General features: G+C 37.1%; 1 protein-coding gene and 1 pseudogene across 2 annotated transcripts in view; both read right to left on the bottom strand.

The window, feature by feature from the left end:
- Positions 1 to 23,300, bottom strand: part of ZC3H12B (zinc finger CCCH-type containing 12B) — a 603,410-nt gene that overhangs the window by 177,969 nt on the left and 402,141 nt on the right. The window lies entirely within an intron of this gene.
- On the bottom strand, positions 11,427 to 11,677 carry LOC100684956 (annotated as a pseudogene).

The following is a 23,300-nucleotide window of genomic DNA, read 5'->3' as shown; positions in this document are numbered from 1 at the left end:
GTGAGTGACATAGAAGACAAGTTGATGGCAAAGAGGGAAACTGATAAAAAAAGAGACAAACAATTAAAAGACCATGAAGACAGATTAAGATTATGTCGTTTCCATAAACGACAGCCTGAGGAAGAAAAACCTATGTTTAATTGGGGTTCCCAAGGGCGCCGAAAGGGACAGAGGGTCAGAATATGTATTTGAACAAAACATAGCTGAAAACGTTCCTAATCTGGGAAGGAAAACAGGCATTCAGATCCAGGAAATGGAGAGATTCCCCCCCCAAAACCAATAAAAAAACGTTCAACACCTCAACATTTAATAGTGAAGCTTGCAAATTCCAAAGATAAAGAGAAGATCCTTAAAGCAGCAAGAGACAAGAAATCCCTGACTTTTATGGGGAGGAGTATTAGGGTAACATCAGACCTCTCCACAGAGACCTGGCAGGCCAGAAAGGGCTGGCAGGATATATTCAGGGTTTAAATGAGAATAATATGCAACCAAGAATACTTTATCCAGCAATGCTCTCATTCAAAATGGAAGGAGAGATAAAGAGCTTCCAACACAGGCAGGAACTAAAAGAATATGTGACCTCCAAACCAGCTCTGCAAGAAATTTTAAGGGGGACTCTGAAAATTGCCCTTTAAGAAGAAGTCCAGTGGAACAATCGACAAAAACAAGGACTGAATAGATATCATGATGACACTAAACTCATATCTTTCAATAGTAACTCTGAACGTGAAAAGGCTTAATGACCTCATCAAAAGGTGCAGGGTTTCAGACTGGATAAAAAACCAGGACCCATCTATTTGCTGTCTACAAAAGATTCATGTTAGACAGAAGGACACCTACAACCTGAAAATGAAAGGTTGGAGAACCATTTATAATTCAAATGGTCCTCAAAAGAAAGCAGGGGTAGCCATCCTTATATCAGATAAACTAAAATTTACCCCGAAGACTGTAGTGAGAGATGAAGAGGGACACTATATCATACTTAAAGGATCTATCCAACAAGAGGATTTAAGAATCCTCAATATATATGCCCCGAATGTGGGAGCTGCCAAATATGTAAACCAATTAATAACCAAAGTGAAGAAATACTTAGATAATAATAAACTTATACCTGGTCACTTCAATCTAGCTCTTTCTACCCTCGATAGGTCTTCTAAGCACAATATCTCCAAAGAAATGAGAGCTTTAAATGATACACTAGACCAGATGGATTTCACAGATATCTACAGAACTTAACATCCAAACTCAACTGAATACACATTCTTCTCAAGTGCACATGGAACTTTCTCCAGAATAGACCACATACTGGGTCACAAATCGGGTCTGAACCGAAACCAAAAGATTGGGATTGTCCCCTGCATATTCTCAGACCATAATGCCTTGAAATTAGAACTAAATCACAACAAGAAGTTTGTAAGGACTTCAAACACGTGGAGGTTAAGGACCATCCTGCTAAAAGATGAAAGGGTCAAACATAAAATTAAGAAAGAATTAAAAAGATTCATGGAAACTAATGAGAATGAAGATACAACCGTTCAAAATCTTTGGGATGCAGCAAAAGCAGTCCTAAGGGGGAAATACATCGCAATACAAGCATCCATTCAAAAAGTGGAAGGAACTCAAATACAAAAGCTAACCTTACACCTAAAGGAGCTGGAGAAAAAACAGCAAATAGATCCTACACCCAGCAGAAGAAGAGAGTTAATTAAGATTCAAGCAGAACTCAATGAAATCTTCCACAGAAGAACTGTGGAAAAGATCAACAAAACCAGGAGTTGGTTCTTTGAAAGAATTAATAAGATAGATAAACCATTATCCAGCCTTATTAAAAAGAAGAGAGAGAAGACTCTCTCTTAGTAAAATGATGAATGAGAAAGGAGAGATCACTACCAACACCAAGGAAATACAAACGATTTTAAAACATATTATGAACAGCTATATGCCAGTAAATTAGGTAATCTAGAAGAAATGGATGCACTCCTGGAAAGCCACAAACTACCAAAACTGGAAGAGGAAGAAATAGAAAACCAGAACAGGCCAATAACCAGGGATGAAATTGAGCAGTCATCAAAAACCTCCCAAGACACAAAAGTCCAGGGCCAGATGGCTTCCCAGGGGTATTCTATCAAACGTTTAAAGAAGAAACCATACCTATTCTACTAAAGCTGTTTGGAAAGATAGAAACCGATGGAGTACTTCCAAATTTGTTCTATGAGGCCAGCATCACCTTAATTCCAAAACCAGACAAAGACACCAACAAAAAGGAGAATTACAGACCAATATGCTTGATGAACATGGATGCAAAAATTCTCAACAAGATACGAGCCAATAGGATCCAAGAGTACATTAAGAAAACTATTCACCATGACCAAGTAGGATTTATCCCCGGGACACAAGGCTGGTTCAACACTTGTAAAACAATCAATGTGATTCATCATATCAGCAAGAGAAAAAACAAGAACCATATGATCCTCTCATTAGATGCAGAGAAAGCATTTGACAAAATACAGCATCCATTCCTGATCAAAACGCTTCAGAGTGTAGGGATAGAGGGAACATTCCTCAACATCTTAAAAGCCATCTACGAAAAGCCCACAGGAAATATCATTCTCAATGGGAAAGCACTGGGAGCCTTTCCCCTAAGATCAGCAACAAGACAGGGATGTCCACTCTCACCACTGTTATTCAACATAGTATTGGAAGTCCTAGCCTCAGCAATCAGACAACAAAAAGAAATAAAAGGCATTCAAATTGGCAAAGACGTCAAACTCTCCCTCTTCGCTGATGACATGATACTCTACATAGAAAATCCAAAAGCGTCCACCCCAAGATTGCTAAAACTCATACAGCATTTTGGTAGCATGGAAGGTTACAAAATCAATGCCCCAAAATCAATGGCATTTCTATACACTAACAATGAGACTGAAGAAAGAGAAATTAAGGAGTCCATCCCATTTACAGTTGCACCCAAAAGCATAAGATACCTAGGCATAAACCTAACCAAAGAGGTCAAGTATCTATACCCTAAAAACTATAGAACACTTCTGAAAGAAATTGAGGAAGACACAAAGAGATGGAAAAATATTCCATGCTCATGGATTGGCAGAATTAATATTGTGAAAATGTCAATGTTACCCAGGGAAATTTATATGTTTAATGCAATCCCTATCAAAATACCATGGACTTTCTTCAGAGAGTTAGAACAAATTATTTTAAGATTTGTGTGGAATCAGAAAAGACCCTGAATAGCCAGGGGAATTTTAAAAAAGAAAACCATATCTGGGGGCATCACAATGCCAGATTTCAGGTTACACTACAAAGTTGTGGTCATCAAGACAGTATGGTACTGGCACAAAAACAGACACATAGATCAATGGAACAGAATACAGAACCCAGAAGTGGACCCTCAACTTTGTGTTCAACTAATATTTGATAAAGGAGGAAAGACTGTCCATTGGAAGAAAGACAGTCTCTTTAATAAATGGTGCTAGGAAAATTGGACATCCACATGCAGAAGAATGAAACTAGACCACTCTCTTTCACCATACACAAGATAAACTCAAAATGGAGGAAAGATCTTAATGTGAGACAAGATTCCATCAAAATCCTAGAGGAGAACACAGGCAACACCCTTTTTGAACTCAGCCACAGTAACTTCTTGCAAGATACATCCACGAAGGCAAAAGAAAGAAAAGCAAAAATGAACTATTGGGACTGGATCAAGATAGAAAGGTTTTGCACAGCAAAGGATACAGTCAAGAAATCTCAAAGACAACCTACACAATGGGAGAAGATATTTGCAAATGACGTATCAGATAAAGGGCTAGTTTCCAAGATGTATAAAGAACTTCTTAAACTCAACACCAAAGAAACAAACAATCCAATCATGAAATGGGCAAAAGACATGAAGAGAAATCTCACAGAGGAAGACATAGACATGGCCAACATGCACATGAGAAAATGCTCTGCATCACTTGCCATCAGGGAAATACAAATCAAAAGCACAATGAGATACCACCTCACTCCACTGAGAATGGGGAAAATTAATAAGACAGGAAACCACAAATGTTGGAGAGGATGCGGAGAAAAGGGAACCCTCTTATACTGTTGGTGGGAATGTGAACTGGTGCAGCCACTCTGGAAAACTGTGTGGAGGTTCCTCAAAGAGTTAAAAATAGACCTGCCCTACTACCCAGAAATTGCACTGCTGTATATTTACCCCAAAGATGCAGATGCAATGAAACACCGAGACACCTGTACCCCAATGTTTATAGTAGCAATGTCCACAATAGCCAAACTGTGGAAGGAGCCTTGGTGTCCATCAAAATTGAATGGATAAAGAAGATATGGTTTATGTATACAATGGAATATTACTCAGCCATTAGAAAAGACAAATACCCACCATTTGCTTCAACGTGGATGGAACTGGAGGGTATTATGCTTTGAAGTAAGTCAATCAGAGAAGGACAAACATTGTATATTCTCATTCATTTGGGGAATATAAATAATTATGAAAGGGAATATAAGGGAAGGGAGAAGAAATGTGTGGGAAATATCAGAAAGGGAGACAGAACATAAAGACTCCTAACTCTGGGAAAGAACTAGGGGTGGTGGAAGGTGAGGAGGGTGGGGGTGGGGGTGAATGGGTGACGGGCACTGAGGGGGGCACTTGACGGGATGAGCACTGAGTGTTATTCTGTATGTTGGTAAATTGAACACCAATAAAAAATAAATTTATTATAAAGAAAAAGAAAAAAAACAAAAAAGGAAAATACAAATCAAAAGCACAATGAGATGCCACCTCATACCAGTGAGAATGGTGAAAATTAACACGACAGGAAACAAGAAATGTTGGAGCGATGTGGAGGAAGCAGAACCCTCCTTTACTGTTGGTTGTAATGCAAACTGGCAAAGCCACTCTGGAAAAATTGTGTGGAGGTTCCTCAAAGAGTTAAAAGTAGATCTACCCTATGACTCAGCAATTGCACTGCTGGGTATTTACCCCAAAGATACAGATGTAATAAAATGATGGGACATCTGCACCCCAATATTCATAGCAACATTGTCCACAATAACCAAACTGTAGAAGATGTCAAGATGTCCTTTGCCAGATGAATTGATTAAGAAGATGAGGTAAATGGAATATTACTCAGCCACCAGAATGGATGAATACTCACCATTGGATTCAACATGGATCAAACTAAAGGGTATTATACTGAGTGAAATAAGTCAATCAGAGAAGGACAATCATCAATGTTTTCACTTGTACGTGGACTGTAAGAAATAGTGTAAAGTGTTATAAAGGAAAGCAGGGAACCTGAGTGGGGAAAAATTAGGGAGGAAGACAAACCATAAGAGACTCTTAACTCTGGGAAACAAACAAAGGACTGAGGAAAGGGAAGAGGTTGTGTGTGGAAGTGGTGACTGGGTGACTGGCACTAAGGAGGGCACTTGATGGGATGAGCACTGTGTGTTATACTATATGTTGGCACGTTGAGTTTAAACTAAAAAAGGATAAAAAGGATAAAAAGAATATCTATATCTATATCTATATCTATATCTATCTATATCAACAATGGAATATTACTCAGACATCAGAAAGGATGAATACTTACTATTTGCATTGGCATGGATGGAACTGGATGGTATTATGCTGAGTGAAATAAGTCAATGAGGGAAGACAATTATCATCTGGTTTCACTCATGTGGAATATATGATACAGCACAGAGGGGAAGGGTGGGACTACTGAATGGGAAGTAATAAGGAAGGGAGCCAAAGCATGTGAGGCTCTTAACTATAGGAAACAAACAGGTTTACTCGAATTTAGGTGGGTGGGAGAATGGGGTAATTGCACGATGTGCATTAAGGAGGGCAGATGTTGTGGTGAGCACTGGTGTTCTATGCAACTGATGAATTATTGAAATCTACATCTTAATTATGTACACTATGTTGGCTAATTGAATTTAAATTTAAAAATAAATAACTTACAAAGAAAAGAACCCCCACAACAAATAGCACACTCAGTCATTAAAAACAGAGATTTTCCTTGGATCAAGAATAAGAAAAGCAGTCCATTCTCGTCACTTTTACTCAACATAATAGTGGAAGTCTTACCCACAGCAATCAGACAAGTAAAAGGAATAATAAGCCTCCAAATTATTAAGGAGGGAACAAAACTTTCATTATCTATAGATGACATGATACTACCTATAGAAAACCTTGAAGACTCCACCAAAGCAACTACAAGAACTGATAAAAGAATTCAGTAAGTTTGCAGGACATAAAATCAATGTACAGAATCCCATTGCATTTTTATACTGTAATAATAAAGTAGCAAAAAGACAAATTAAGAAACAGTGCCATTTACACTTGCAAGAAGAATAAAGTATCTAGGAATAAACTTAAACGAGGAGGTGAAAAACATGTATTTGGAAAACTATATGATATTGATGAAAAAACTGAAGATGACATGAACAAATGGAAAGATCTATGCTCATGAATTGGAAGAATTAATATTGTTAAAACGTCCATACTACCCAAAACAATCTTTGGATATAATGCAACCCCCTCAAAATACCAATGGCATTTTTCACAGAATGAAAACAAATAGTCTGAAAATGTGTATGAAACCATAAAATACCCCAAGTAGCCAAACAACTCTTGAAAACAAAGAACAAACCTGGATGTATCACAAACCCAGATTTAAACATATACTACAAAGCTATATGAATCAAAACAGTATGGTTATGAACACAAAGATAGACACATAGATCAATGCAACTGAGTGTCCAAATCTCACACATGGTCAATTAATGTACAACAAAGGAAGCAAGTGTGTACAATGGGAAAAAGGCAGTCTCTTCACCAAATGGCCTTGGGAAAACTGGACAGCTATATGCAAATGAAAGGAACTGGACCACTTTGTTACATCATGAACAAAAATAAATTCAGAATGGAATAAAGACCTAAATGTGAGATATGAAGCCATAAAATTCCTAGAAGAAAACATAGACGTAATTTCTGTGACATTGGTCATAAGAACATTTTTCTAGAAATTTCTCTTCTGACAAGGAAAATGAAAGCAAAATGAAACTATTAATTTAACTGCACCAAACTAAACTATTAACTGCACCAAAATAAAATGCTTTTGCACAAGAGCGAAACCACCAATAAAACAAAGAGGTAACCTACTAAATAGAAGAAAATATTTGCAAATGTTATACTTGATAAGGAGTTAAAACCGAAAATATATTTTTAAAAGTATTATAACTGAAACCTAAGAAAACAAATAATTCAATTAAAAAATGTGTAGAAGTGAGCACTGGGTGTTATACGCAACTGATAAATCTACATTTGAAATTTATGTACTATATGTTGGCTAATTGAATTTAAATAAATAAAATATTTAAAAAACGGATAGAGGATTTTTTCCAAAGAAGACATGCAGATGGTGAACAGATACAGGGAATGATGTTCAATATCACTCACCACCAGGGAAATGCAAATTATTAATATTTTTTTTTGGTTTCTTTTTTTTTTAATTTATTTTTTATTGGTGTTCAATTTACTAACATACAGAATAACCCCCAGTGCCCGTCACCCATTCACTCCCACCCCCCGCCCTCCTCCCCTTCCACCACCCCTAGTTCGTTTCCCAGAGTTAGCAGTCTTTACGTTCTGTCTCCCTTTCTGATATTTCCCACACATTTCTTCCCCCTTCCCTTATATTCCCTTTCACTATTATTTATATTCCCCAAATGAATGAGAACATATAATGTTTGTCCTTCTCCGACTGGCTTACTTCACTCAGCATGATACCCTCCAGTTCCATCCACGTTGAAGCAAATGGTGGGTATTTGTCATTTCTAATAGCTGAGTAATATTCCATTGTATACATAAACCACATCTTCTTTATCCATTCATCTTTCGTTGGACACCGAGGCTCCTTCCACAGTTTGGCTATCGTGGCCATTGCTGCTATAAACATCGGGGTGCAGGTGTCCCGGCGTTTCATTGCATTTGTATCTTTGGGGTAAATCCCCAACAGTGCAATTGCTGGGTCGTAGGGCAGGTCTATTTTTAACTGTTTGAGGAACCTCCACACAGTTTTTCAGAGTGGCTGCACCAGTTCACAGTCCCACCAACAGTGTATGAGGGTTCCCTTTTCTCCGCATCCTCTCCAACATTTGTTGTTTCCTGCCTTGTTAATTTTCCCCATTCTCACTGGTGTGAGGTGGTATCTCATTGTGGTTTTGATTTGTATTTCCCTGATGGCAAGTGATGCAGAGCATTTTCTCATGTGCGTGTTGGCCATGTCTATGTCTTCCTCTGTGAGATTTCTCTTCATGTCTTTTGCCCATTTCATGATTGGATTTTTGTTTCTTTGGTGTTGAGTTTGATAAGTTCTTTATAGATCTTGGAAACTAGCCCTTTATCTGATATGTCATTTGCAAATATCTTCTCCCATTCTGTAGGTTGTCTTTGAGTTTTGTTGACTGTATCCTTTGCTGTGCAAAAGCTTCTTATCTTGATGAAGTCCCAATAGTTCATTTTTGCTTTTGTTTCTTTTGCCTTCGTGGATGTATCTTGCAAGAAGTTACTATGGCCGAGTTCAGAAAAGACCCCGAATAGCCAGGGGAATTTTAAAAAAGAAAACCATATCTGGGGGCATCACAATGCCAGATTTCAGGTTGTACTACAAAGCTGTGGTCATCAAGACAGTGTGGTACTGGCACAAAAACAGACATATAGATCAGTGGAACAGAATAGAGAATCCAGAAGTGGACCCTGAACTTTATGGGCAACTAATATTCGCTAAAGGAGGAAAGACTATCCATTGGAAGAAAGACAGTCTTTTCAATAAATGGTGCTGGGAAAATAGGACATCCACATGCAGAAGAATGAAACTAGACCACTCTCTTTCACCATACACAAAGATAAACTCAAAATGGATGAAAGATCTAAATGTGAGACAAGATTCCATCAAAATCCTAGAGGAAATGCAAATTAAAACTACAATGATATATCACTTTACATGTCAGAATGGCTAAAATAAAAAAGACAAGAAATAACATGTGTTAATTAGGATGCAGAGAAAAAGAAATCCACATGCGCTGTTGGTGGGAATGGAAATTGGTGCAGACACCATGGAAATTAGTATGATATTCTTAAAAAAAATTAGAACCATTTGATCCAGTAATTCCACTACTGGCCATTTACACAATGGTAAACCAAAACACTAATTTGAAGGGATATGCACAACCATGTTTATTGCAGAATTATTTATAATAGCTAAGATATGGGAGCAGCTAAAGTATCCACTGATAGATGAATAGATAAAGAAGATGTCACACACACACACACTCACACACACACACTGAAATGTTAATCAGCCTTAGAATGAGTGAAATATTTCCATTTGCAACAATATGGATGGACCTAGAGGGTATGGTGCTAAGGGAAATAAGCCTGAAAAAGGCATATACCATATGATTTCACTCATATGTGGATTTAAGAAATAAAACAAGAAGCAAAGGGAAAAATAAGAGAATGGAGACAAATCAAGAAACAGATTCTTAATTGTAAAGAAAAACTGATGATTACCAGAGGGGAGAAGGAGTGAGAGAATGAGTTAAATAGATGATAGGGATTAAGGAGTGCATTTGTCCTGATGAGCACAGAGTTATATATGGAAGTGTTGAATTACTATACTGTACACTTGAAGCTAATATAACACTGTATATTAACTAACTGGAATTAAACATTTTAAAAATTTAAGATAAAACTACACTCTGATAAGAAAATAAAAAAAATAAAACTACACTCTGTATAAAATGAAAATCATAAGGGTTGCTGAGAATATGGAAAAATTGTAACCCTCGTACTTTACTGGTGGAAATGCAAAATGATTCCCTTACTGGGGGAAAGTTTGGAAGTTCTTTAAATAATTAAACATACAATTATTGTGTGACCTCCCATTTCTAGTCCTATGTATATGATACAAAAGACCTGAAAACATGTACTCAAAGAAGTGCATGTAACAAATGTTTGTTGCGGTATTATTCTCAATAGCCAAAAGTTGATAACAGCCAAAATGTTCATCACGGGATGAATGGATAAAGAAATTAATATTATTCAGCCATTAAAAGAAATGAATTGTTGGTACATACATGCTACAATATGGATGAATCTCAAAACATTATGCTAAGTGAAATAAGTCAGATATATTGTATGATTCAACATACATGAAATATTCAAGTTATACATGAAGTATTCGGTATATATAAATCCACAGGGACAGAACATAGATTGGTAGTTGCCAGAGGCTAAGGGCAGAGAATCTGCTTAATAAGTAAGGGGTTTTACCTTGGAGGGATGAGAATGTTTTCCAACTAGATAGAGGTTGGTTGCACAACATTGTGAGTGTACTAAATAACAATTATTCAACTTTAAAGTGATTATCACTATATGAATTTCATCTCAATAAATTATTTTTAAGAATTATACACGTAATAATGTTTACTGTACAAAAATTGGAAAACAGAGAAGCATATAAAGAAAAAATGTCATCTATGTTTCCTCATCTCAAGATGATTACTTTTAATGTTTTGGTTAAGTATCATTATAATATTGTTGTTTCCTTGGAAAGTATGTTTAGAGTTATAGAAAAATAACTAATATTACCCTTGGAATTAAGCCACATAGACTGAGGACTTCCTTGAAATAATTACCTACTATAAAGTCCAACCTGATTCAAATTAGTAGCATGGCCTACCCTGAGATAAAGTAGCATCTAGGTAGAGATTCATATCCAGAATAACTGAACCAAAAGATAAATTTATGGCTCTTCTCTCCTTTTCTGTACTTTGGGTTACATCTTCTCCAAGAAATCAGCATTTTTAAAATTTAGGAATGTAAAGAACCTGGACCCTACTTTTAGGAGCATAATTCAGAAACAATAAGCAGAACTAAGCAAATTGCCTTCTAATCTTCCAGTTACCAGATTTTTGGAATATGGTAATTAGAAGAATAAGGGAGCATTCGCATCAAAACAAATATAACAATTTTATTTCAACCAACATTATGAAAAAAATTTAAAGTAGAAGAAATATGAATACAAATCAATTTATAAGATTAATGAAAAAATATGTGGAACTATTGTTTAAAATTAACAGGATTTGGGAGATAAATGACTAATCACATGCACTCACATTTTCATACTTTAGTAAATATTAATAACAGTTTACATGGTTTAATGATTTTTTGCCCATAAATTAAACTTTATTGAAAAACTGACACCAAATATATGAGATCACTGTTGTATACTTTACAAAATTAATTATATCATCTTGCTGGATTAACTGGAATTATTGAACTGATAAGGCTTTCTGCCACATAACACAAATTCAGGAGGTTGTGTGGATCATTAGTGTTGCTTTCTTCTAAATGAACATCCTGTGAGTCTGACCTTTCCTCCTGTTGCTTGGCACAACATTGTTGAACAGCCTTTACAAAGAACCACTGTTTGATCATGACTGAAAACCATGATAATCTTGTAACAACCTGGACATTTTTCATCCATAAAATAAGAATCTGGGCTTTGAGCTAGCCATTTCTTTCTGTTTTTCTCTTTGTCTCTTCCAAGGATGGATGTAGTAAATCTTTAGCCAAAGGCATGTTGATCCTTTCACAAGCCCAACCAGTCCTTTATTGCTTTGTAATTTACTAAATGCTTTTACATATGCCATCTTACTCAACCATAGCAATGATACAGTGGAGAAGTAGATAACACCATCTCTGTTTTTCAAATGAAGAAACAGATTCAGAGACAGGCTTATTCATTCCTTTTGAAAATCTAATTAGACAATCTATAAGCCCAACGTAGGAACCATATCCTTCATGAGGAAAACAGACTGATTCAGATAAAATTTGAATTCATAATACTTTTATCTGAATTCCTATTGTACTTAAAGTATATTCTATACATTTTACTACTAAAATCTTATTTTTTGTTTATCTTACCCTGTGTGTTGTGTAAATAAATACACATATTTTACAATCAAAATCTAAAAAATGAGTTTGAATCCTGATCTTGCCTCATACTAGCTGTGTGACTTTGGGCAAGATGCCTAAGTTCTCTGAACATGAGTTCCCTGTGAAATGAGAATAACATTCCTGCCTCAGAAGCTAGTTTTCCTTGTCAAATACGATAGTAGATGGAAGTTACCTCTCTGTGCCTCCCATCAGGCTGCAATCCCCAGGAGGTCATTGCCCATATATTTAACTTCTGTTGCCTCTTCAACAGAGTTGCATTCATAGAAAATATCTGATATTTACTTTTCCATGGAGTGGAAAGTGTTGGAATGCAAACTTTTGTGACAGTAGACTTCTTATTGCTCATTGTCTAGAGCCCTTTAATCTAATATACCTAAATCTCTTTTGTAGGATCTGATTAGAATTTGAACATGTAAATTAGCAAATTAATGGCTTCCACATTCATAAACCATTTATTTATAAGAGAAATTGAGTTTTTTTCTATTTTAACCCATAGACTCCCCATTTTCTGAAATCACTATTCATAATGATTTTAGACACAAATTCTCCATTGGTGGCCTTTGTTGTTCCTATGAAACCTAAAACAAGCAGCCACTCCACTCATTGATGGAGATAACGTACTTTAAGATCCATAAAGCCTGCAATTATATTATTGAGGAGGTAGTGGAAGAAACATAGGAAAGGAAAAGTAGGGAGTACAGAAGTGGCCACAGACTTTGGATACAGAAGTCTATACCAACACAGTAAATGTGATACATAATCCCTAGATAAATAGATATCTTCTTTTACCCCATCATTTACTTATTGATTATGTTGCATGTATGAGGGTGATAGGTCTAAATATTATGCTTCTGTAGGTAGTTTCTTCGATCATCTTAATGTGTGTTGCAAATACTATTTCCTTAATCTTTCATAATCCATAGGGCTATGAAAGAAGCATTTGCATTCTTTTTTTTAAAGATTCCATTTATTCACTCATGAGAGACACAGAGACAGAGAGAGGCAGAGACACAGGCAGAGGAAGAATCAGGCTCCATGCAGGGAGCCTGACGTGGGACCCGATCCCGGGTCTCCAGGATCCCGCCCCAGGCTGAAGGCGGCGCTAAACCGCTGAGCCACCTGGGCTGCCCAAGCATTTGCATTCTATCTGTGTGATTGCTTTAATATGGTTAGCAGTATCAGTCTCAAATGTGAAGACATTTTCTAAAGTTTTTAATTACAGGTAGTTAACATATAGTATAATAGTTTTAAGTGTACAATATAGTAATACAAAATTTATATATAACACCTAATACTCATTATAATAAATTCACTCCTTAATCATCATCACCTATGTAACCTATTTCCTCACCAATCTCCCTCCAATAATCAACCGTTTGTACTCTATAGTTCTCTACACCTTAGTTGGCTTCTCACTCTTTTTTCACTTTGCTCCTTTGTTCTGTTTCTTAAATTCAAAATATAAGTGAGATCATATGGTATTTGTTTTTATCTAATTAATTTTACTTATCCTAATACTCTCAAATTCCATCCACATCATTCCAAATGGCAATATTCCACTTTTTCATGGCTGATTAATATTCCATTATTCAATTGCACATATGTGTATATGTATGTATATATATGTATATATAATTGTTTAATAATTTAATTTATTTTAAAAATATTTAAGATACATATCTATATCTCTACCTATAGATATATATCTTACATCTTTGTACATGCATCGATCAATGTACACTTGGGTAGTTACCATAGTTTTGCTATTGTAGATTAAACTGCTGTAAACATTGGGGTGCATGCATCTCTTTGAATTAGTATTTTTACATATTTTGGATAAAAATCTAGTACTGCAATTGCTGAATCATAGGATACTTGTATTTTTAACTTTTGAGGAAACTCCATACTGTTTTTCAGAGTGGCTGCACCAGTTTGCATTCCCACTAAAGTGTAAAAGAGTTCCCCTTTCTCTGCATCCTCACCAACACCTGTTGTTTCTTGTGTTTTGAGCCATTCTGACTGATGTGGTCTTATTGTAGTTTTGATTTATATTTCCCTGATGATGAGTGATGTTGAGCATCTTTTCATGTATCCGAGGGCTATGTGGATATCTTCTTTGGAAAAATGTCTCTCCATGTCTTCTGCCTATTTATTAACTGGTTTGTTCATTTTTGGAGTGTTGGGTTTTATAAGTTCCTTATATATTTTGGATACTATCCCTTTATCAGATTTGTCTTTTGCAAATATCTTCTCTCATTTCATAGGTTGCCTTTTACTTTTGTTGATTGTTTCCTTTGCTGTGTAGAAGCTTTTTATTTTGATAAAGTTTCAATAGTTTATTTTTTTCTTTTGTTTCCCTTGACTTGAGAGACATGTCGAGAAAGATGTAGCTAATGGCCAATGTCAAAGAGGTGTGCGCCTTTATTTGACAGTACACGCCTGTGTACTCCTGTAGGATTTTAACATTTGAGGTCTCACATATAGGTCTTTAGTCCATTTTGAAAGGGAATAGAAGGGAAGGGAGAAGAAATGGGTAGGAAATATCAGAAAGGGAGACAGAACATAAAGACTCCTAACTCTGGGAAATGAACTAGGGGTGGTGGAAGGGGAGGAGGATGAGGGGTGGGGGTGAATGGGTGACGGGCACTGAGGGGGGCACTTGACGGGATGAGCACTGGGTGTTACTCTGTATGTTGGCAAATTGAACACCAATAAAAAATAAATTTATTATTTAAAAAAAGAAATTTATTTTTGCGTACGGTATATGAAAAAGATCCAATTTCATTCTATAGCACATTGCTGTCTATTTTTCCCAACAGTTTTTTGAGAAGATCGTCTTTTTCTTATTGGATATTCTTTCCTGCTTTGTTAAAGATTAGTCAACCATATAATCATGGGTCCATTTCTGAGCTTTCTATTCTGTTCATATATATATATATATATATATATATATATATATATGCCATTTTTAAATGTCACATGCCGTTTTGATTGCAGCAGCTTGGTAATATAACTTTAAGTCTCGAACTGTAATAATTTTTATGACAAAAATGCTAATTTCTCTTTCTGCTGCTTCATTATTGGTGTATGGAGATGCAACTGATTTCTGCACATTGATTTTCTATCCTGTGACTCTTCTGAATTCATGTATGAATTCCAGCAAATTTTTGTGGAGTTTTTTGGGTTTTCTGCATAGAGAATCATGTCATTTGTATATAATGAAAGTTTGACTTCTGCCTTGCCGATTTGGATGACTTTCATATTTTTGTTGTTGTTGTCTAATTTCTGAGGCTAATACTGCAAGTATTATTGGTCAGTAGTAATGGTGGGAATGGAATCCTTGTCTTGTTCCTGAACATAGGGGAAAGGCCCTCAATTTTTCCCCATTGAGAATGATATTAGCTGTGGGTCTTTCACATATGGCCTTGATGATGTTGAAGTGTGTTTCTTCAATCCCCACTTTCTTGAGGGTTTTTGTCAGGAATGGATACTGTATTTTGTCAAATGATTTTTCTGCACTTATTGACAATATCATATGGTTCTTCTCCTTTCATTAATATGGTGATTCATAGTGAAAGGGACTTTAAGGGAAAGGAGGAAAGCAGGGGGGGGGGAATTAGAGAGGGAGACAACCCTGAAAGATTCCTAACTCTGGGAAACAAAGGGTTGTGGAAGGGGAGAAGAGTGGAGGGATGCGATGACTGAGTGATGGGCACTTGATGGGAAGAGCACTGGGTGCTGTAATTAATATATGTTGGCAAATTGAATTTAAATAAATGAAAGAAATTTAAAAATAAGATGTAATTTGGTGTTTCATATTGACTTGCAGATATTCAATCACTCCTGCAGCACAGAATAAATCCCACTTGATTGTGGTGAATAACTCTTTTAATGTACTGCTGATTTGATTTGCTAGATTCTTATTGAGAATGTTTACATCCATGCTCATCAGAGATATTGTTCCATAATTCTCATTTTCGTGGAGTCTTTGTCTGGTTTGGGAATCAATTTAATGTTCTCTTTGAAGAATGAGTTTAGAAGTTTTCCTTCCTTTTGTATTTTTTGGAACCATTCACAAAGAATAGATATTAACACTTCTTAACACGTCTCATAGAATTCCCCAGGAATGCCATGAGGCCAAGGCCTTTTATTTGTTGAGAGATTTTTTTTAATTAATAATTCAACTTCTTTGCTGGTTATGGGTCTGCTCAAATTTTCTATTTCTTCCTTTTTCAGTCTTGGTATTTTGCAAGTCTCTAGAAATTTGGCCTTTTTTTCAGGGTTGCACCTTTTGTTGCCATATAATTTTCATGGCATTTTCCTAGAATTGCTTGTATCTCTGTGATGTGTGTGATCTCTTTTCGTTCATAATTTTATCTATTTTAGTCTTTTCTCCTTTCCTTTTGATAAGACTGGTTAGGTGGTTATCAATTTCATTAATTCATTTGAAGAACCAGCTCTTAGTTTTATTAATCTGTTGTACTGTGTTTCTTGTCTCTATATTATTAATTTCTGCCCTAATATTTATTATTTCCCTTCTACTGGCTTTAGGCTTTATTTGTTGTTTCTTTTCTATATATTTTAGGTATAAGGTTAGGTTGTGTATTTGAGACTTTTCTTGCTGCTTGAGGTAGGCCTGTATTGCAATACACTTCCCTCAGATGACTGCCTTGACTTCATCCCAAAGTTTTGGACTGTTGCACTTTCATTTAAATTTGCTTCTATGTATCTTTTTTATTTCTTCTTTATTTTCCTGGTCATCCCATTATTTAGTAGGATGTTCTTTACCCTCCATGAATTTTGGTCTTTCCAAATGCTTTCTTGTGGTTGACTTCAGGTTTCATAGCGTTATGGTCTGAAATATTCATGGAATGATCATCATTTTTTTACTTGTTGAGGATGATTTGTGGCCCAGTATGTGATCTATTCTGGAGAGTGTTCTAATAGCTTAAAAAATGTATTTTCTGCTGTTTTGAGATGAGATGCCCTGAATATATATCTATTAAGTCCATCTGGTTTTGTGTGTCATTCAAAGCCATTGATTTCTTATTGATTTTCTACTCAGATGATCTACCCATTGATGTAAGTGGAATATTAAATGCCCTACTATTATTGTATTATTATCAATTAGTTTATGTTCATTATTAATTAATTTATATATTTGGGTGTCCCCAAGTTTGGGGCATAAATATTTACAACTGTTAGATCTTCTTGATGAATAGACCTCTTGATTATGATATAATGCCCTTCATCTCTTTTTCCACTCTTTGTTTTAAATATAGTTTGTCTGCTATAAGTATAGCTATTTCAGCTTTCTCTTGACATCCATTATCATGATAGATAGATCTCCATTCCCTTACATCCAATCTGCAAATGTCTTTAGGTCTAAAATGAGTATCTTTTAGGCAGCATATAGATGGATCTATTTTTTAAATCCATTCTGATACACTATGTCTTTTGTGTGGAGCATTTAGTCCATGTACATTTAGAGTGATTATTGAAAGATATGAATTTAGTGCCATTGTGTTACCTGTAGAGTTAGTGTTTCTGGTGATGTTCTCTGGTCTTTTCTAGTTTTTAATACTTTTGGTCTTTGGTACTCAAATTACCCCTTACAATTTCTTGCAGGCATGGTTTACTGGTAATGAACTCCTTTACGTTTTGTTTTTTTCTGGGAAACTCTCTCTCTCCTTTTCTGAATGACAGTCTTGCTGGATAAATAATTCCTGGCTGCATATATTTTCCATTACACATATTGACTATTTCCTGACACTTTTTTTCTGGCCTGCCAAACTTCTGTGGACAGATCTGCTGCATACCTGGTTTATCTTTCCTTGTATGTAAGGAATTTTTTCCCTTTATGCTCTCAGGATTCTTTCCTTTTCTGTGTATTTTGTGAATTTCACTATTATATGCCTTGACGATGCCTGGCTTTTGTTGAATTTAATGGGAGTTCTCTGTGTTTCTTAGATTTAAATGTCTGTGTCCTTCAGATTAGGGGATTTTTCAGCTATAATTTGTTCAAATAAAACTTCTGTCTCTTTATCTCTCTCTTCCTCTTCTGGGACTCCTATGATATGAATGCTTTTATGTTTTAAGAAGTTACTTAGTTCTCTATGTCTACCTTCATTGTGCATTACCATTTTCTCCCTCTTCTTTTCAGCTTCATTATTTTCCATAATTTTCTCCTCTATATCACTGATTTGTTCTTCTGCTTTGTACATGTTTTTATGGCCTTCATTTGGGATTTCATTTTTAATTTTTTTCCTGATTAGATCTTAGTTCTTTTACTCTGTAGTAAGGGATTCTTTAGTGTCTTCTATGCTTTTCTTCAAGCACAGCTAGTATTCTTATAAGTGTTGTTTTCGATTTTAGTTCAGACATCCTACTTGTATCTTTACTGATTGAGTCCCTCATTTTTTCTTTTGGAGTGAATTTCTGTCTCATCATTTTTTCAATAAAACAAAAAGAAGAAATAAAACAAAGCAAAACAAAAAATAAAGAAAAAAAAACAATCTGCCAAAATTGGATCTTGGGTGTGTTTTTTTCTGCTTGTTAAAAATATCTTCATCCTGAGGTGCCTGGGTGGCATAGTCAGTTAAGTGTTCTACTGTTGGTTTCAGCTCAGGTCATGATTTCAGAATCGTGAGATCAAGCCTCACATTAGGATCCATACTCAGTGTGGAGTCTGATTAAGACTCTCTTCCTCTCCTTCCCTCTCTAAAATACATAAATAAAATCTAAAAAAAATCATTACCCCTAAAAGAAATTTTAAAAATAAAATAAAATGAAAGTAAACAAATATTAAAAATATATAAAATTGATATACAAATAAAAATTGAAGGGGCATCTGTGTAGCTCAGTGGTTAAATGTCTGCTTTTGGCTCAGGTTGTGATCCTGGGGTCCTGGGATTGAGTCATACATCAGGCTTCCTGCAGGGAGCCTGCTTCTCTCTCTGCCTGTGTCTCTGCCTCTCTCTCTCTCTCTCTGTGTCTCTCATGAATAAGTAAATAAAATCTTAAAAAACAAATAAAATTAAGAAAATTTAGTAATAAAAATTTTAAGAAAGGAATTGAAAAAAATTATAATAAAAAATAAGGAATAAAAGTAAAAAGTAATGTAGATCCTATTTTCTCCAAGAGCTGAGGCTTGCAGCATTCTATGATAAGTAAATTTAGGGTTGGAAAGTTGTTTGTGCTGGTCTTATGGGGGGGTCCTGTTCTGCTGATTCTCAAATGGACTTACTCTAGTAGAAATGTGCCTTCAGGACACAGTGGGGCAGGGCTTGGTTTAAGCAGCTCCAGCTTCCCTAGGTGCCCTTGTTTTGCTCCCTGAAGGTTTTCAGTGCTGATGGGTGGGGCAGTGCCCCACCTTCTAGCCCCAGAGCTGAAAGTTCACACCCTAAACTCTTCAGTGACCCTTTATAGAAGAGCAAACTATCACTGTGTCTCCAGTTCCCCCTCAAAATCCTATGTTCACCCTATGTCTAAGCCTTTTTATCTCAGGCACAGGGCTGAGTTTCAAAACTCCGAATTTTAGGGGCTTCTCAAAGCCTGTAGCTACACCATTCCTGCCAGGGAGACTGTTGCACACTTTTGCCATTTGCTGGCCCATCCCAGGAAATCAGTTACATGACCACGCAGTGGTTCTCAGTTTATGGCAAAACAGAGCAGACAGCTGGCACCAAGACCTGCTATTCTCAGCCAGCTTCCACACTTCTATGCCTAGGAACAGTGCAGCATGTTGGTGCCCTTTGTTCTTCTTTAAACCCAGGTGATCTTCAGACTATGATGTCACACCTGAATTTCTGCCCCACTCCACCACCTGAGCACCTTTAAGCCAGGCACCTACCCCACTGTCGAAGACATCTAAAAGTTCATATTTTGTGTTCTGCTGCTTACAATACTTTACAGTAGTATCCGTTTGCAGGCTCTCTCCCTGGTATCATATCCACAGCTATATCACCCCCAATTCAACCTTCCACAACTCCTACCTTTCAAAAGGTGGTCACTTTTCTACTTGTATACTTGCAGCTTTTTTTTCTCTCAGAACTCTGATTAATGTTTTAGGTGTTCAGAATGATTAAATACCTATCAACACAGCTCAAACACAAGAGACAAAACAAGCTTAGGGTCCCCCAAATCTTCTGACATTGTCATTGACTTAATTATTTTTCTGATCAGTCTAAGAGTTCTATTTCGGTCCCTTCCGCTTCCCCATTCTTCCTCTGGCTTCCCACTAAGGGTCCTGGGAGGGTTCCCCTGGCCTTAAAAGGGGCCCAAGCGCCCATCTCATTCTGATCTGCCCCACTCCATAGCACTGGCAGCAGCAGGTATAGCCAGTGGGGAAGGGCACTCGGCCCCAAGATACCCCCCGACTGACCTGTGTTTCACTAGGTGTGGCTCACACACACTTCTCTTCCTTCCCACCTTGCCTGGTCCCTGCTCTGGGTCAGACAGCCCCCTTTGGGCACAGGAAGGAAGGCAGAAGGGGTTTGAGCCCCCCTACCCTCTAAACGGGCTCCAGCTCACCTTCCTCCCTGGAATCTATTGCAGTGAGGGAAATGCATTCCCCCCCCCTTTATCCTGGTGAGGCTCAGGAGGTCCACATTCCCTGTGACAGCCACCTGATGTGGGCTAGAGACCCTGCCCAACCCCATGTGCTTCCGCCTCAGCTTCAGTATCCCCTTTCCTCACATGGGACACTGATAATAAGGAGCTAGCCTTGCCCACTCTCACCCTTCTGCTCCTCCCCATCCTCCAAGGTTCTGGTTCCATTTTTTCCTCTGTTCACAAACTACCTCTGGACAGTTGTGTTGTTTTTGTCCAATGTTTCCATTCTTAGACATCTGTCATTGCTGCTGCGACCAGCGCCGAATGTTCATCCTCATTGCCTCCTCCTGTCCTGCCCATGTCCCCTCCTCCGAAAATCTTAGGGGAAGGGCCCCAAGGCAGAGCAGACTGAGTTACCCACCATCCCAGTCCCAGGGAAGGTGGAGCTCTTTCCCTAGGGTGTTGCAGCAGAGTGAGGGGGGGCCTGTATTGACCATCAAGGGTGTAGGGGCCACCTTCTCCCTCTGTTCTGCTGGGGAGGAGGTAGTCATTATTTGTCCCAGCCTGGGGGGACAAATTTGTGGTTTCCTATTTGCAGTTACTTGAATAAAAACAATATCCTTTTCCCCCAAAAAAAGTTCTATTTCTTCCTGTTTCAGTTTTGGTACTTTATATGTTTCAAGGAATTTATCCATTCTTGCAAGTTGTCCAATTTTTTGGCATATAGTTTTTCATAATATTCCTTCATAATTGTTTAATTCATGTGGTATTGGTTATTTCTCCTCTCTCATTCATGATTTCATTTGAATATTTTCTCTTATATATTTGATAAGGGTGGCTTGAGGTTTATCAATTTTATTAATTTCTTCAAAGAGCCAGCTCCTGGTTCCTTTCATAGGTTTGAAATTCTTTCATTTCTGTAACATTTATTTTTGTTCTGAACTTTATTATTTGCTTCCTTCTGTTGACTTCAGGCTTCATTTGTTATTCTCTTCCTAGTTTCATTAGGTATAAGGTTAGTTTGTTTACTTGAGATTTTTCCTGTTTCTTGAGGTAGACTTGTTTTGCTATACACTTCCCTCTTAGGACTGCTTTTGCTGCATCCCAAAGGTTTTGGAACATCATGTTTTCATTTTCATTTGTTTCCATGTGTTTATTTTTAATTCCCTCTTTGATTTCCTGGTTGAACCATTCATTGCTTAGTAGCATATTGTTTAACCTTCATGTATCTGTGGTCATTCCACATTTTTTTCTGATGGTTGAATTCTGGTTCCATAGCATTGTGATCAGAAAAGTTGCATGGCAAAAACAGACACATATATCAATGGAACAGAAGAGAGAATCCAGAAGTGGACCCTCAACTTTATGGTCAACTAATATTCGACAAAGGAGGAAAGACCGTCCACTGGAAAAAAGACAGCCTCTTCAATAAATGGTGCTGGGAAAATTGGACATCCACATGCAGAAGAGTGAAACTAGACCACTCTCTTGCCCCATACACAAAAAGAAACTCAAAATGGATGAAAGATCTAAATGTGAGACAAGATTCCATCAAAATCCTAGAGGGGATCACAGGCAACACCATTTTTGAACTTGGCCACAGTAACTTCTTGCAAGATACATCAATGAAGGCAAGAGAAACAAAAGCAAAAATGAACTATTGGGACTTCATCGAGATAAGAAGCTTTTGGACAGCAAAAGAAACAGTCAACAAAACTCAAAGACAACCTACAGAATGGGAGAAGATATTTGCAAATGACCTATCAGATAAAGGGCTAGTATCCGAGATCTATAAAGAACTTATTAAACTCAACAGCAAAGAAACAAACAATCCAATCATGAAATGGGCAAAAGTCATGAACAGAAATCTCACAGAGGAAGACATAGACACGGCCAACAGGCACATGAGAAAATGCTCTGCATCACTTGCCATCAGGGAAATACAAATCAAACCACAATGAGATATCACCCCCACCAGTGAGAATGGGGAAAATTAACAAGGCAGGAAACAACAAATGTTGGAGAGGATGTGGAGAAAGGGGAACCCTCCTGCACTGTTGGTGGGAATGTGAACTGGTATAGCCACTCTGAAAAACTGTGTGGAGGATCCTCAAAGAGTTAAAAATAGACCTGCCCTATGACCCAGCAATTGCATTGTTGGGGATTTACCCCAAAGATGCAGATGCAATGACATGCTGGGACACCTGCACCCCAATGTTTCTAGCAGCAATGTCCACAATAGCCAAACTGTGGAAGGAGCCTCGGTGTCCATCAAAAGATGAATGGATAAAGAAGATGTGGTATATGTATACAATGGAATATTACTCAGCCATTAGAAACGACAAATACCCACCATTTGCTTCAACGTGGATGGAACTGGAGGGTATTATGTTGAGTGAAATAAGTCAAACGGAGAAGGACAAACATTATATGGTCTCATTCATTTGGGGAATATAAAAAATATTCAGAAAGGGAGACAGAACATGAAAGACTCCTAACTCTGGGAAATGAACTAGGGTTGGTGGAAGGAGAGGTGGGCGGGGGTTGGGGGTGTCTGGGTGACCGGCACTGAGGGGGGCACTTGACGGGATGAGCACTGGGTGTTATTCTATATGTTGGCAAATTGAACACCAATAAAAATAAAGAGAAAAAAGAAAAAAAAAAGAAAAGTTGCATGGCATGACTTCGATAT

This window comes from Canis lupus, chromosome X, assembly GCF_011100685.1.
Source record: "Canis lupus familiaris isolate Mischka breed German Shepherd chromosome X, alternate assembly UU_Cfam_GSD_1.0, whole genome shotgun sequence".
NCBI lineage: Eukaryota > Metazoa > Chordata > Mammalia > Carnivora > Canidae > Canis > Canis lupus.
This window is presented reverse-complemented; position numbering and strand designations above follow the sequence as displayed.